This window comes from Papio anubis, chromosome 17 (genome assembly GCF_008728515.1).
Source record: "Papio anubis isolate 15944 chromosome 17, Panubis1.0, whole genome shotgun sequence".
Taxonomy (NCBI): Eukaryota; Metazoa; Chordata; class Mammalia; order Primates; family Cercopithecidae; genus Papio; species Papio anubis.
The window spans coordinates 56,144,772-56,160,850 of record NC_044992.1 but is presented as its reverse complement, the minus strand read 5'-3'; the positions used below and the strand labels follow the sequence as shown (position 1 = coordinate 56,160,850).

Here is a 16,079-nt window from a genome sequence, read left to right as displayed (position 1 = left end):
CTCCCTGCTCCCTCCTCTCTCCTCCTCCGCGGACTTGGGGTCCCCAGGAGCCCTCCCCTGCCACCAGGAGGCCGGTCTCCTCCCCGGCATGTCCACCTCCCGCCGCGCTGCTCCGGGCTCCCCTCCCCGCCCCTTGCTTGTCCCTAGAACTGCGCCTGGGTTAGTGCGGGCAAGAGGGGTGTGTTTGTTGAGTGAATAAGCGAGTGGTTAGGGAGGCTTGGTTTCGGGGTCCCAGAGCCCGATTGACTCATCTGAAAAGTTCAGGAGAAACAGAGACTTTTGTAGGAGCAGGCTGGGGGCCAGGGCAGGCGAGTGAGGAAGGCAGAGGGTCTGTTCCCTGTCACTCTAACAGAGAGAGGGGCTTCGTGATGACTTCAGCACCTGCGTCCCCAGTACTGCCTCCCATACTGGAAAAGTTACCAAAGCACGCATTCTTCTGACAGGAAGTTAGCAAGGTCTTCCTTGCTTAAGAACAGGTGAAGGGGGAGATCTATTTCTGCAGCTGTGACCATCCTAAGATAGGCCCCCGGCAGCAGTCAAGGAAAATCCAGACAGGAAGCTGGGCTTAGCACCCTGAGTATCCCTTCCCCCACTCTCCATGTCAGCTCCCCTTCCTGCCAGTCCTGGAGTAAGAACCAGAAAGACCATTCCCGCCTCTTCCTTTGCTCCATAGTCACTGTCTCTAGGGCAGTGGGCCTGTGAGCATTGCTTTACTGTCCCCATGGGTCTTATGGCTTCAGTAGCCATCAACAAGCTGAAATCCAGGCACTGGGGTCACAGCCCCCCAGTGAGTAGAACACAGAGGTGCCTCTCTCCATCTCCACTCTCATTCCAGGTAGAAAGAGAACCAACCATTTTGCTCATCGTCAGCAAACCTTGACCAAGGAAGTGTCTGCATGTGCAATGTGCCATCTGAACCCTGGAGGCATAAGCAGTATGGTCATTGGTCCCAGCATTGTTGGGAAGTGAAAATGTATCCATGAAAAGAGAGCAGAAAGGTAAGACTACGCCCCAGGGATAATGAAAAAGAGAGGACTTGACCACTGAGGGATGGAGTTCCAAGGAAGGCAGTCCTTGATGGGGCCAAGCAGAATGGGAAGACGGGTGCCATCAGGCTGGGGACAGAACCCAAGCCAAGACCCAGGTGTATGAACGGACAGGACCTGAGATGACGCCGTGGGTCAAACTGTCTGACTGTGGAAGAGGAGCTGGGCAGAGAGCAGAGGTCCAGGGACAGGTCAGACTTGAATGCCAAGGTTTGGAATTTAGGCTTGGCCCTGTGGGTAATGGAGAGATATTGGTGGGTTTCAAGCAAGAGGGAGATACTGAGTGATGTGGCCAGTCCTGTTTCAGGAAGATTCTTCTTGTCTACCTTTGTTTATGTCAACCACATTTAGAAATAACAAATGTCTAATAGGGGGTCAGGTGCAGTGGCTTGTGCCTATAGTCCCAGCTACTCAGGAGGCTGAGGCAGAAGGATCGCTCGAGCCCAGGGATTCAAGGATGCTGTGAGCTATGATCACGTCTCTGCACTCCAGCCTGGGCAACAGGGTGAGACCCAGTTTCTAAAACAAAAAAAACAAACAAATGTGTCATGGGGATGCATCCTCCCAATAGAATATTGTTCAACCATGGATAATGTGGGAATAGAATATTTCTGTTGATGTGGAAAGTTGTCCAAGAGAGTTGAGTCAAAAATATCAGTAAGCATAGTAAGATCTTATTTTTGTTTTAAAAATCATATGCATAAGGCCGGGCACGGTGGCTCACGCCTGTAATCCCAGCAGTTTGGGAGGCCAAGGCAGGCAGATCACTTGAGGTCAGGAGTTTGAGACCAGCCTGGCCAACATGTTGAAACCCTGTCTCTACTAAAAGTACAAATATTAGCCAGGCGTGGTGGCAGGTGCCTGCAATCCCAGATACCCAGGAGGCTGAGGCACGAGAATCGCTTGAACCTGGGAGGTGGAGGTTGCAGTGAGCTGAGATCATGCCACTGCACTTTGGCCTGGGCTACAGAGACTCCATCTAAAAAAAAAAAAATTCATATGCATATACGTGTATATGTATATATGCGTGTGTGTGTGAACACACACACACACACACACACACAGATCCAACTATGGAGCAGCTGTCAGAGCTGGCCTGTACCCCTAGCCTCCCCCAGAGTCTTCTGCAGAGGGTTCCTGCACTCACCTACAGCCCCTCCACCTGAGGACATGTGGCCACAGGTGAGACAGGCCAGACGGTGGCCCAGGAGCAGCCCACAAGCAATAATGGATGCGAGTTGATAGCTAAACTCGCAGCCTCCTGGCCTCAGTGCGGCAACTTTTAGGTGGTGTCTCCCACACAGCCTCTCAGTGATGCCCGTGGTCTTGTGCCTGGGTGGCCCACAGTGACCCGCTCAGAAACGCACACTTTACTGCCTTTTCTCCTCTCCCTGTCCCTTCTCCACTCTCTCGTAGTGCTCACTGGGATCTCCTTCCAAAGAAACTACTGCTCCCCAAGCCTTGTGTCAGGGTCTGCTTTTGGGGGATCCCAGCAAAGACATCAGCCTCCTACTCACTCCACATCTGCCCCCAGGCTACTGAAAACTCCTGGAAAAGGGACTTAAGTAGCTCTATGATACATTTGCTTTCAGAGATGTGAAATACTAAAATAGACATTGAAGAAAATGAGTTTGGGTGTACAATGGTCAATAGGTTCAACTGAGGCAAGGCTGGAGGCAGGGACCTAGCAAAGAAGCTGTCACCCTTGTCCCTCTAAGGAAGCCTGCAGCAGACTAGAGGTGGCCGTAGAAAACAGTCAGGAGGAGGTAATCATTCTAGTGCCTCAGAAGTAAAAGTGCATGTTGACCACTTGTATTTTGAAAAACAAGGCTGAGATCAAAACTCTCTGGTTTGTGGTATTGAGTTCGATTTCTTTGTCAAAAGAAACGGAAGCATTTGCCATGAAGAAAGGAAAGCCACACACTTATCTGCCTGATCTATTTTGCTCATAGAAGGTCTCCCATCAGCGCAGCAGAATAGGAGGTGACTTACTTTCCTGCTATTTGCCTTGCCTACTATTATTTTCTTTGAGACGCTGAACACTCCACCTATTTCCTTTTTATTTTCTTCTCAATAGGAACTCTTGTTGGCCTCTTTGGATTTTTTTTTTTCAGTGACCCAAGACAATATGTACTATAAGTCCTCCCCATTGCCTTGGTAAATCTATTTCTGGGAATAAGCTAAACATAGGAAAAGATTTATACTCAAACACATTCATCATAGTGTTATTTTTAAAGGTTAAAAATTGAACATTTGGCAGGACATGGTGGCTCACGCCTGTAATTCCAGCACTTTGGGAGGCCAAGGCAGGTGGGTCATTTGAGGTCAGGAGTTCAAGACCAGCCTAGCCAACATTATGAAACCCCATCTCTACTAAAAATACAAAAATTAGCCAGGCATGGTGGCAGGCACTTGTAATCACAGCTACTAGGGAGGTTAAGGCAGGAGAATTGCTTGAACCCGGGCGGTGAAGGTTGCACTGAGCTGAGATGACGCCATTGCACCGGGTGACATAGTGAGACTCTGTCTCAAAAAAAAAAAAAAAAAAAGAAAAGAAAAGAAAAAGAAAAAGAAAAAATTGAACATTACCCAATGTCTAATAATAGGGGGATGGTTAAGTGAATTAAGACAGTTCACTCAAAATAAAATTGTGCCATTATTAGAAACCACAGAATTGTGAAAATAAGCTACCTCCACTTTCCCTCAGATGGAAATGGAGAGAAAAGAACCCTTTCTAAGAATTCAAGTGGAAATTTCAAAGCTATTTTTGGTACAGTTGAGGAAGCATTGTTCAGAGAGTGACCCCAGCAAATCATCCCTTTCCTCGGGTGCAGTTCCTAAAGAGACACAAATTGGAAGGAACTGCAATAAGAAAATTGAAGGAAAGGAGCTAAGTATTGCTCTGCAGAATTATATTATTGAGTAGATATGCGGGAGAGAGGGAATCTCGAAAATTCAACAGTGGAGAAACCTCAATTTTCTGCCTAGCAGGTCTGGCTGCACTGTTTCTGCAAATTATGCTTATTCTGGTGAGATACGCAGGTGTGCTTTTGTCCAGCAGACACCTGCAGGTACTCTGAGGACTTATAAGTGAGCACATTGCACAGGTGGGATGCCCTGTGTTGGGGACCTGGCTTCGACGTCCCACTCCATTGGAACTGCACTGAGGGGTGGAGTTCCAGAGCCTCCCCTCCCGGCCCCCTGGAGTCAGGGTGCCACCACCCATGGGGGAGCAACCTGATGCAGCTCCCGGGAAATCACCCCAACCCAACCACTCAGGGAGGAAGCTGAGTGAGCAGGCCGGGGGTGGGGGTAGGGGTGGAGTGGGGTGTGACCAGGCCAATTCCTGTGGGTCAGGTTCTGAGATGTGGTTCTGTTTCGCAGAATTATTTTGTTTGTGGGTAACTGAAAATTTAAACTAGGTTAAGGGAAAAGGGTGGGCTTTTTTGGCTCATGTGACAGGACAGTAATGGAGTTGGTCTATAGTTTAACTGTTTCAGAGACTCAGTGTCTTCAGGGCCCTGTCTCCTCCTTCCTTCCCTCCCTCCCTCACTCCCTCCCTCCTTCCTTCCCTCCTTCCCTCCCTCCCTCATTCCTTCTTTCCTTTCTTCCCTCCCTCCCTCCTTCCCTCCTCCCACCTTCCTTCCCTCCTCCCTTCTTTCCTTCCCTCCCTTCCTCTCCCTCCCTCCCCTTTTCTTTCCCTCCCTCCTTCCTTCCCTCTTTCCCTTCCCTTCTTCCTTCCTTCCCTCCTTCCCTCCCTCCCTCCTTCCCTCCTTCCTTCCTCCCTCATTCCCTCTCTCTTTCCTTCTTTCCTTCCTTTCCTCCCTCCTTCCTTCCTTCCTTCTCTCCCTCCTTCCTTCTTTCCTTCCTTCCCTACCTCCCTTCCCCTTCCTTCCTTCCTTCTTTCCTCCTTCCTTCCCCTCCTACATCTCTGCTTCTCTGTTTGATGTTCCTGTTCCCTCCTCCTACAGACAAGCTTCCTTCACAGGTGGGAGACACACTACGGCTCCTTCAGACACATTTAGAAACTCCCAAGACCAGAGAGAGTGTCTTTCCTTTAATCTCAGTACACGTAACTCCCAGGGAAGGACTGTGATTGGTTCAGCTTGAGTCGTGTCCTCAGGTTTTGGATGAGCCACTATGGCCCAAAGGATTGGCCAGAGGTGGGTAACATGCCCCTCCCTGTGTTAGGGGAGGGGGTCATCCTTTAAGCAGCAACTCCGCAGAATCACATATTTGGATGGAGTAGGGGAGGAAGCCGCTCCCCAAAGGAAGGAGCCAAGAGAGGGAAACATTCGTTCCCCTTAGGTTGTGAAGAAAAAGCCGTATTTAACATACAGCTTTTCTTGTTCAATCATTCCCATCCCTAGTCCAAAGACACTTTGTGCAAATTAGAAAAATTAGCCCCTTCCCCTAGGCGTTTTGCTGCCATCTTTCAGAACCTTATCATCTTAAGTTATGCTAATCTACAGTGCCTTCAAATGTGCTTGGTGCCCAGAATTGTGTAGTACGCAACCCACGCAACGGAATGTAGCAGCCCTGCCTGCTCATATGTGGTAATCCCCTTCAATTACTCTAATTGCTCTTTAAAAAAGGTCTTGCCCTGTAGTTTTGGGCAGTGGCGAGGCAGAAACCAAGGAGTAGAGCCATAAATGGGAATGACAGCAGCTCCCACCCCCTCTTCTCCCATGCCCACAGACAGGGAGCAGTGACCCGGTGATCATCGGGGTGGTGACCAGCAGTCCCAGATGGTGACCAGCAGCAAAGTGACCCGAAGCCACAGCAGGGCTGGGTGTAATGAGAGGACCCCCGAGGAGCAGCTTCAGGGAGACAGCATGGGAAAGAAATGGGAAAAAATGTTTGCTTTTCCTCTGAACGCTAGAAGAAGCAGACCCTGGCGAAGAAGGGGGGGGCTGGGCAGGCACTTGGATTACATCAGCAATGAAACTCCAGTGAGTGGGGGTGAGTGTGGGTGTGGCTGTAGTTGTGATTATATGGGCTCGTGCTGTGGTGTATGTACACACAGATGGGCACTCAGGAAGAGTCTTGTGTCTGTGCAATGCGGCGTTTGTGTTGCTGGTGGCACAAGTGTGCCTCTGGGTGCATATAGAAGCCACGTGTGTGCACAAGCCCGCTGTGCAGGTGCAAGTGTGTTTGTGCATGTCTCTCCAGTGAGCAGAGCTGGAGAAAGAACCGAATGCAGGTGCCCCTCCACTTACCATGGGCTCTGTCCCAATAAACCCATCGTGAAGCCGAAAAAATCCTAAATGGGCCAGGCGCAGAGGCTCATGCCTGTAATCCCAGCACTTTGGGAGGCCAAGGTGGGCAGATCACCTGAGGTCAGAAGTTTGAGACCACCCTGGCCAACATGGAGAAACTCCATCTCTACTAAAAATACAAAATTAGACGGGTGTGGTGGTGGGCACCTGTAATCCCAGCTACTTGGGAGGCTGAGGCAGGAGAATCACTTGAACCTGGGAGGCAGTAGTTGCAGTGAGCCAAGATCACACCATGGCACTCCAGCCTGGGCAAAAAGAGTGAAAAAAAAAAAAAAAAAAAAAAAAGGAAGAAAGAAAGAAGGAAAGAAGGAAAGAAAGAAAGAGAGAGAGAAAGAAATAAAAAATCCTAAATGGAACCATCACAAGTCAGAATTCTCTGCATAGAGAACACCAGTGCCACACCTAGGTTTAGAAAACAGCCCTGGGGGTGTGAGGCGACTCCGTGGGGACCACAGGCCACAGCCAGAGCAGGGCTGGGCAGAGATGCACATTGGGCCTGGCAGGAACTTCCTGAACCACGGGCAGGCCTGGCCCCCAGGAGGGGCTCAGCAAGGACTGAGGCTGTGTCCACAGGGTCTGGGCAGAGCTGCTGTGGGGACAGGGGAGGGCAGCCCCTCCCCAGGCCTCCCTATGCTTCCGTCAAAGGCTGCTCTGACCTGGGCTCAGCTCACTCGGGGCCCAGGGAAGCCGCTGGACCTCTGAGCTGCTGGGAAAGATGGTGGCACAGGATTGCCAAGGCTGACGGATTTGGTAGAATGAGGGTTGGGCGACAGGATTCCCCAGGGGTTTCTCCAGCTGGCAGCCAGGGGGCACTTCACAGCGGCTCCACCAGGGGTCACCAGAGCCCCAGAGTGGAGGGATGAGGTGGGGTCCATCAACCTGGCCCCCAGCACAGCCCTCCCTCAGCCAGGGACAGATGTCCAGCCAGGGGGGTGGGCGTGGGGGTGGAGAAGGGACCTGGAGACGTCTGTGTGGTCCAGCTAAACAGCTAGGGGCGGGGGTGTTCATGCACTTGTGTGTGTCCGGTGTGTGATGTGAGGGTATGGCTGTGGGTGTACAGATGGGCATATGCTTGTCGCACATCTGGTGACCATGCTAGTGGTACTTCTTCACGTGAATGGGAGCATGTCACATGCGTGAAATCCATAAACACAGGGGCATGACTGTGGGTGTGTGTGGAGGGGAGTGGGTGTGGGTGTGTGTGGCTGTAGGAGTGGGTGTGGGAGTGGGTGTGGCTGTGGCTGTAGTTGTGGGTGCGTGTATGTGTGCTTGTGCTGTCGTGTGTGTACACCCAGGCAGCCACTCAGTAAGAGTCTTGTGTCTGTGCGATATGGCATTTGAGTTGCTCGGGACACAAGTGTGCCTGTGGGCACAACTAGAAGCCATGTGTGTATGCACAAGACTGCTGCGTGGGTGCAAGTGTGTTTGTGCGTGTGAGCTGGAGGCGTGTGTGTGAACGGGTATAACAGCAGAGGAAGCATCTGCGTGAACGTATGAAGGGTGATTTGCACATGACTGAGCCTGTGGGAGCACAGCTTTTGTGTGGGTGTGTCTGTGAGTGTGCACTCGAGTGACTGAGTGTGAGCCAGTGTGTACCTCAGGAGTGCTTCTGGGAATAAGTGTGGAGATTCGAGTGTGAGGTGAGCCTGTGTAAACTGTCCAGGTTGGGAGAGGAACCACTTATGTAGGCTCATACATGTGTCCCAGTGAGTGAGTGTGTGTGTGTCCGTGTGAATAGGTGCGTGTGCCCGGGAGTCTGTCACTCCTAGAGCAGTGAGGCTGGAGCCCAAGCGGTGAGGCCGGAGCCAAGCAGGCTGAGTCCAGAGCACACCCGGCGAGGGAAGTGTGACCGAGGCTCCCACCTGAAGATTGGCCCAGTCCTCAGGTTTCACTCATGACCCTGTGACATCAGCGGCAGCAGCTGTCCTCGCCGGCCCGGCCCCCCAGCCAAGTCCCCCAGAGTTCCAGCCCCAGCCTGAGGTGGGCACGGCGCTCTGGGCTTGTCAGCAACCGCTCTGCTCCCGTCCAATAGTGAGTACTGCGCCCCCACACCCGCTCCGGGCTGGGTACCCCAAGAGGCAGGCCACCCCCAGGGGGAGACCTCTCTGGCCCGAACCCCAGCGTGGCTCTGAGGAAGTCACCACTTTGTTCTGGGTACTGCTGACCGCCTGCCCACACGGGGCTCTGCGGCCTGAGCCCCGCTCTGTCCCACAGCCCCTGCCGAAACTTCTGGTGCCTGGGCCCTCTCTCTGGCCCCAGACTTGCCTCTCTCTGTCCCGTCATCTGTTCCTTCTGCCCCTGGCTGGCAAACTGTCACTGCCCTCAGCAAGGTTCCTTGTTCTGGTCACAAACAGCCCACGAGCTAAGGCTTGGCTCTGGAGGGGCATGGGTGACCCAAGGGACACAGAACGGGGCTGCAGTTTCTTCAGGAGAGGAGAGCAAGGAGCTGAAACAGTGACTTTGCTTGGCCTGTTTGCATGGCTCAGAGGCAGGGCTGTAGGGGGAGGAGTGCGGCAGGAGGCTGGGGTGGGGGGTGCCGGCGGCTCCTTTGCTCTGCTGAGAACAGGAATCTGCGAGATGCCAGCAGAGTACATATCCCAGGCTCTGCCCACGTCCCTGCCCCTCCCCCAGCCCACCCGGCGCGGCTGGGCTCTTTTCCTAGAGAAGTCGAGAGCGCTGAGACCTGCCGGGAAGGCGAGGGGGACATGGGGACCGGATCCATAAAGCCCAGCTTGAGGGGAAGAATATGTGACCACAGCAAAAAGGGGACTCTGGGGGGCCAGAAGGGGTCTGGGGGGCTCTTAGGAGGAGACACAGGGCTGGAGAGTGGGGTCCGGGGATTGGGGCTGGCACAGAACACAGCCCCGTCCCTTCCTCCCTGCTGGGGTGGGCTGTGGCTGGTGGAGAAGGCAGAGTGGCCTGAGTGGAGTTGGGGGGACATAGTTTGGAGGCAGGGAGGGCTTATTCTACCAGGACCCTCCAGATTCTTCCGGGCCATCCCCAAGTCCCCTCCCTGTGGCCAGTGGCCTCACTCTGTGTGGTGGTGGTATGGACAGCTATGGTCACTGTGCTAGCATTTGGAGCCACATCACCTGTGTGGGACCATGTAAATAGACCCAAGGACCTTGGAACTTGTGTCAGGCAGGGCGACCAAGAAAAGGTGAGCAGGGTAAGGGCCTGCCCAGCCCCCTGGCCACACGTGCCCTGCCCGCAGGCTCCTCAGCAGCCTTCCCCCTCTCCATTCCTGGTATCTCTCAAGGAATTGTGCTGGGATTTTAGGGGGCTTGGGGAAGGCAACGGAGGGTCCTTCGTAGGTGGCTCCCATCCCAGCCTGGCCCTGCTCGTCATTTCTGGTTGGAAACCTGCATGGGGTGCGAGCTCAGCCTCAGGGAGCTTCTCCTCAGCTCAAGACTGGCCTGAGTGTTGGTCGAGACCTGCTCTGCTGGCTTTTGTCACCAGGGTCTCTGCTATGACCCCAGGCCAGGTCCAGGGAAGCCCCGAGTTTGGTGCTGAAGGCACGGAACTCTTTGTCAGGTGTTGGGGTGGGTGTGACAAGGCGTCTGCCTTTTGGGGACAACTCTGGCCATCAGAAAGGAGGACAGATCTGATGATGGTGGGGGTGGGGACAGTGCATCTTCAGGGCAGGGGCGGGGTTCTGAGAAGGCTCCTGGAGGAGGCATAACCAGAGGGGCAGGAAGGATTGGAACCTGCAGGGAAGGGTAGAAAGGCTCTCGCCAAACGGAAAATCTGGCCCTGAGGCCCCAGAGAGCAGCTTGGGAGAAGGGAGGGGACGCTGGAAGAGGGTGTCAAGGACCATGGAACAGGTTATACAAACGGTCAGGCCCTTGACTCCTGTCACTTCCCTGGGGCGCACAGCTCGCGAGAGTGGCCAGGGCTGTGCCCACAGAGGCCAAGGCCCCCGCTCCCTGGGGAGGAAGCTGACTGGTGCAAGGCAGGGTGGGGGCAGAGGGCAGTGGGTCTCATGGGCAGCCCTACGGCTGGGGCAGGTGTGGGGCTTCCAGCAGTTCTGGTGACTTCGGCAGGGGTCCCTAGCCCTGCTGTGGCAGGAACAGGCCAGGTCCCCCGTGGCTCCATTGGAAGGTGCTCGTTGGGGCTGGGGGATCCCAGGTTCCCTGCAGCACCCCTGCCCCCGTCTTTCATGCGTGCTGGCCCCCATTCTGCCTCATCAGCAACAGCTATTTTTATTCCCTGCAGTTTTCAGTCAACAGCCCTTGTTGGGGGGATGGGCTGCTGGAGAAGAGAGGGGGGCTCAAGGAGCCTAGGGACAGTAGGAGTGGTGGGGAAGACACAGTGCCCTGGCAGGGCCCTCTGCCAAGAGCCCTTGCATAAAAGGAAAGAGTGAAACTCTAATAGTTGCTGGCCCCTATCCTGTTTTTGAACTGGACTGTGAAACCAGGCACCCCCACCTAGCCCATAGGTGCTTGAAGGTCACAGTCCACCTCCTGATTAAGAGCCCGAGTTCCTTTCAATCCCAGTTTACTGTATAAATACCATCTGGTGAGTTACTTATCTCCCCTGTCCCTCAGTGTCCTCATCTGTCAAATGGGGGTGATAACAGGGTCAGGGTGAGAATTTAATATGCTCGTGGACATGTGAGGTGCCTGGAACAGTGCTTGGCATGTAACCGGCTCTACATATGTGTTCACCAGTATTATTGTGGCTATTGCCAGTCTGTGACCCTGACATAAAATGTCTCGTCCCAGGGAAAAGAGAAGGAGGGAAGGAGTTACAAGAAGGATGGCTTTGTTCAGTTCTGGGCACCCTTCAGAGCTGGGGGTCAGGGGTGGACGTTTTTTTCCCTATCTGGTCTCCCTTGGGTGACGGGCCTTTTTTTTTTTTTTTTTTTAAATGGAGTCTCACTCTGTCACCCAGGCTGGAGTGCAGTGGTGCAACCTCGGTTCACTGGAACCTCCACCTCCCAGACTCAAGTGACTGTCCTGTCTCAGCCTCCCAAGTAGCTGGGATTACAGGCGTCTGCCACCACGCCCGGTTACTTTTTTTTTTTTTTTTTTTTTTGTATTTTTAGTAGAGATGAGGTTTCACCATGTTGACCAGGCTGGTCTCTAACTCCCGACCTCCAGTGATCCACCTGCCTTGGCCTCCCAAAGTGCTGGGATTACAGGCTTGAGCCACTGCGCCCAGCTGGGTGAGGGTCCTTCTATAAAGTGGACTGCAGAGCCCCTTCCATGAGGGCCTGTGGTTTGCAGATGTGGCCATGATGGCCATGATGCCAGAGCAACAGAGCAGGGTCCTTCCAGCCCACCTTTCAGTAAGCTCTGCCGTCAATGCTTAGCTTTTTTTGAGGTTGGCAAGTTCGCAATCAGTCTAGCTTTGGAGAAGGCTCTCCAAAGAGTAGCTGGGGAGGAAACATCCTGGGAGTACTTTCTGGGGTGGAGGACTTTCCCAGAGCGAGCGGCAGGGCGCAGCTCCTGAAGGGGTCGTGCTTGCAGTCGTGGGAGCAGGGGAGCCGGGTGTCAGCCTTTCCTTCCTCCAGGTTTCAGGCTGTTGCTGAAAAGCTTCTTCTCTAGTGCTGGTGACTGTGCCCCCAGCTCCCCTGTCTCAAGTCGGGAGGACTCAAAGGCCACCCTCCCCAGATGGCTGGGGACGGATGGAGGGAATGGGGAGCCAGGTTGCCTGGAGTTCTCCAGGCCCAGGATTCGGTGTGAGCAGGCCTCTTGGTGGCCTCTCCGTGGACCCACTGCTTCGAGGAGCAGGCAGGGGAAGGGAGGTAGCTCTATGCTCAGGGACGATGTGTCCAAGGGCAGGGGAAGTGGGCTTAGATGTGTGTGTAGAGGATGTGCACATACCAGTTTGGGAGGCCGTCATGCTCAGGGGCTCCTTAAAAAGATCTGATGCCAGGCATGATGGTACACACCTGTAGTCCCAGCTACCTGAGAGGCTGAGGCAGGAGGATCAACTGACCTCAGGAGTTTGAGCCCATCCTGGGCAATATAGTGAGACCCTATCTCTAGAAAATATTTTAAAAGAAAGATCCAAGCCAACAGAGGGCAGGAAGCCCTGAGCCTGAGTGGAACAAATTAGCCTCCCCACCCTTTTGAGCAGCTGGGAAATGACTCACAGAGGCAATGAGTGTGTGTGTGTGTGTGTGTGTGTGTGTGTGTGTGTGTGTGTGTACACTGGCAAGGGCATGTGCCTGCATCCAAGTAGGCCATATGGGGGTCAGGGGATGTATGAGGGTCAATTGGTGCAAATTGACCCGTGTTTCTCTTCCCCCACTGACCCCTCCCACACACAGCTCCCAGCACAAAGCCTCAGGAATCCTGAGCATGACCCTACCAGGACCTACCAGATGCCAACCCCAGCCCACGCCTCTCAGGGGCTTGGCCCAAGGATCTGGCCTGCCCTTTGAAGGGGATAGATGGTTGAGGGTCAGGCTGGCCCAGGGAGCAAACTGAGTGGGACCTCAACCTGGGTGGGCCCCGTGCTGAGGGAGGGCAGCTATGCCTAGCCCAGTTCCCCAAAGGGCTGGAAGGAGGCCGAGTCTGTAGTAGCAGGCGCAGGGGCTTGGCATGAGAGAGAGCTGCATTTGAGTCCTGACTCCACTGCTGGTTAGCTAGGATGACGAAAGCGAAGTCCCTAGGACAGTGCCTGGCACGTGATAAGCTCCAAATGAACATGTCCGTGATAACTTTTCATCTAGAAATATTTCTTAAGCCTCCACCTCGTGGACCTGTGCATGTCAGCACAACAGGTGACTGCATGGAGATTTGGGGGCCAGAGAAACCAGCCCCTCCCACACTAAGGAAAATCTTTCCCAAGCTGACTGAAACTCAGAATTCCACATCTTACAAATTCTTTTAACTTAAGGCTCAGACTTGGGAGGAGAAACCCACTCTGGAACCTTGTGTTTAGGGAGAAAAGCTTCTGGGGCCGACAGATGAACCAGGAGAAGTTAGTGGGAAGCGATCACAGTGCCTGAAACCCAAACAGCATGTTTGTGGGCTTTTATTTCATCAGACCTGAACCTGTTAGAAGCACTCTGGGTAGAGGAAAAGGGTCAGGTTTGGGAGAGGAGGAAGAAAGTTGGGGAAAAACAAACCAGTTGGCTGGGTGCGGTAGCGCATGCCTGTAAACCCAGCACTTTGAGAGGCTGAGGTAGGTGAATCACTTGAGTCCAGGAGTTCAAGACCAGCCTGGCCAACGAAAATTAGCCAGGCATGGTGGTGGGCACCTGTAATCCCAGCTACTTGGGAGGCTGAGACAGACAGAATTGCTTGAACCCGGGGGGCAGAGGTTGCAATGAGCTGAGATCGTGCCACTGCACTCCAGCCTGGGTGACAAAGTGAGACTTTGTCTCAAAAAAAAAAAAAAAAAAAAAAGCAAAAACAAAACTAACCAGTGTTCTTGGAGAGCCTTTGGAAATTGTCAGGGAATGGGGCTGATCATGAAAGGAGGGCCTGCCCATACATCCTGAATAGGAAACCAACCGTGGCATACAGTAGGTGTGAAATAAACATGGCCACCACTGTTACTCTTACCCTTTGGGTAGAACAAGTTATCAGGCTGGTTGAATCAGGAGCTTAAAACAGAAAGGCTTGTTCTGACCTAGTGAGCCCCCATGGAAAATGCAATCAGCTTTGCCCATCTCTCACCCAGGAGCCCACCCCAACATCACCCCAATTGGTTTCCGGAACTCTCTGGGTCCCTGAGTGTCTGGAGGTTTCCGCCCGAGGCTACTGGCTCCAGGCCTCCCTCCAAAGTCTCTCAGAGCAGATTTCCTCTGCAGAGTGTCAGGCCAGGAGGGGAGGGCCACCTGGGGTGACTTCCTCTAGGCCCCTGCCTGCCAAGGCACAGGCCACTCTTCCTCCTCTCCAGGACCTAAGTGCTGGCAGAGAAACAATACAGCTACCCCCTTCCCATCCCCACCCCCAACCTGCCCCAGCTGAGAAAAAGTTGTGACTTGAGACTTACAACCTGGGGGACACAGGGATGGATTTTTCACTCCTGGAGCTGGGCCATAGCAGGAACATAGGAATTTGGGAAGTGGGCCACCCGGATGCCCGGTGCTGTCTTTGGCCAGGACAAAGAAGTCTGGTCTGTTTTAGACTCCCAGGAAGTTCCAAGTCTGAGTCCCCACTGCAGGTGAAGCTTGGGGGTGAGGGGTCGCCACTGGCCGCAGATGGTACTTGATCATTTTGCTCCCAATCCGTAGAGAAACAAAACAGCTAGATCCTTGTGGGTAGCTAGCAGCTTTGCCAGAGATGAAGAGCATGCTTGGTTGGCAAGAGGGGAGATGGCTGGTGCCTGAGCAAGGCCAGCAAGCAACCTGCCACCTCTGCATCTGGAAGGATGTACTCTGGAGTTAACAGGGAAGGCAGTGAGGGGCAGATCACATTCATTCTCAATCTTCCAAGAGAGTACCTGTATTAGTCTGTTTTCACGCTGCTGATAAAGACAGTGCCCAGACTGGGCACTTTACAAAAGAAAGAGGTTTATTGGGCTTACAGCTCCTCATGCCTGGGGAAGCCTCATAATCATGGCAGAAGGCAGGGAGGAGCAAGTCGCATCTTACATGGATGGCAGCAGGTGAAGGGAGAGAGAGAGACCTTGTGCAGGGAAACTTTCCATTTTTAAAACCATCAAATTTTCATGAGACTTATTCAGTATCATGAGAACAGCACAGGAAAGATCCACCCCCGTGATTCAATTATCTCTCACTGCGTCCCTCCTAACATGTGGGAATTATGGGAGCTACAACATGAGATTTGGGTAGGGATACAGAGTCCAACCATATTAGTACCTTACAGTGGCTTTTATATTCCAGGCTGGCAGGGGCATGGCTGAGACCACTTTGGGGATTTCAGGCTGATGCACTTCAGCTGGGTGGATTTCTGGATGTTTGAAGAACCCTCACCAAAAGCGTAGTTGTCCCACGAGGGAAGGTTCTAGAAGGATATAATGGGGATAGGGAGGGAGATCTGTCCTGAGCTTTGCCTGGCCAATAATTTGGGACAGGATCAGAGACACTCAGCTGTGAGGGATGGCCTTGAACTGAAGAAAAATCAAGATCCAGCTGACCTTCAGAGGACTGGAGGTGAAGAGGTACAATGAGCAAAGGGAACTTAAGTAGAGGAAGATGTAAAATCCTGCATCTGGATTTATATTAACCTTGTATCCTGCAACCCTGCTGTTATCATGATTAGTTCTACAAATTTTCGTGTTGATTCTGATTTTGTACTTAGACAATCACATCATTTGTGAACAAAGATAGTTTTATTTCTTCCTTCCCAGTCAGAATACCTTTTATTTCATTTTCTTGTCCTATTGCATTAGCTGGGACTTTCAGTCTGATGCTGGAAAGTTGTGGTGAGAGGGGACAGCCTTACCTTGATCGTGATCTAAGTGGGAAAGCTGTGAGTTTCTCACCATTGAGAGCAATGTTAGGCCAGGCACGATGGCTCATGCCTGTAATCCCAGCACTTTGGGAGGCCAAGGTGGGTGGATCACCTGAGGTCAGGAGGTCGAGACTAGCCTGACCAACATGGTGAAACCCAGTCTCTACTAAAAAAAATACAAAATTACCCAGGCATGGTGGTGCACACCTGTAATCCCAGATACTTAAGAGGCTGAGGCAGGAGAATTGCTTGAACCCAGGAGGCGGAGGTTGCAGCCGAGATTACTCCATTGCACTCCACCCTGGGCAACAAGAATGAAGCTCTGTCAAAAAACAAACAAACAAACAAAAAACAAAGCAATTTTAGTTGTAGGTTTC

At 52.9% G+C, this 16,079-nt stretch overlaps 1 protein-coding gene across 3 annotated transcripts in view; it reads left to right on the top strand.

Annotated features, from left to right (window-relative positions):
- The window catches only part of SCN4A (sodium voltage-gated channel alpha subunit 4), a 59,897-nt gene that overhangs the window by 715 nt on the left and 43,103 nt on the right, over positions 1-16,079 (top strand). Inside the window, exons 1-3 of one of the 3 annotated variants that reach the window (XM_031657678.1) lie at positions 149-476; positions 836-998; positions 8,064-8,356. The gene's annotated coding sequence lies outside the window, so the exon portion shown is untranslated. Of the gene's footprint in view, positions 1-148; positions 477-835; positions 999-8,063; positions 8,357-16,079 lie in introns of those variants that run through there. The other 2 variants (XM_031657679.1, XM_031657680.1) reach the window with 2 other exon arrangements.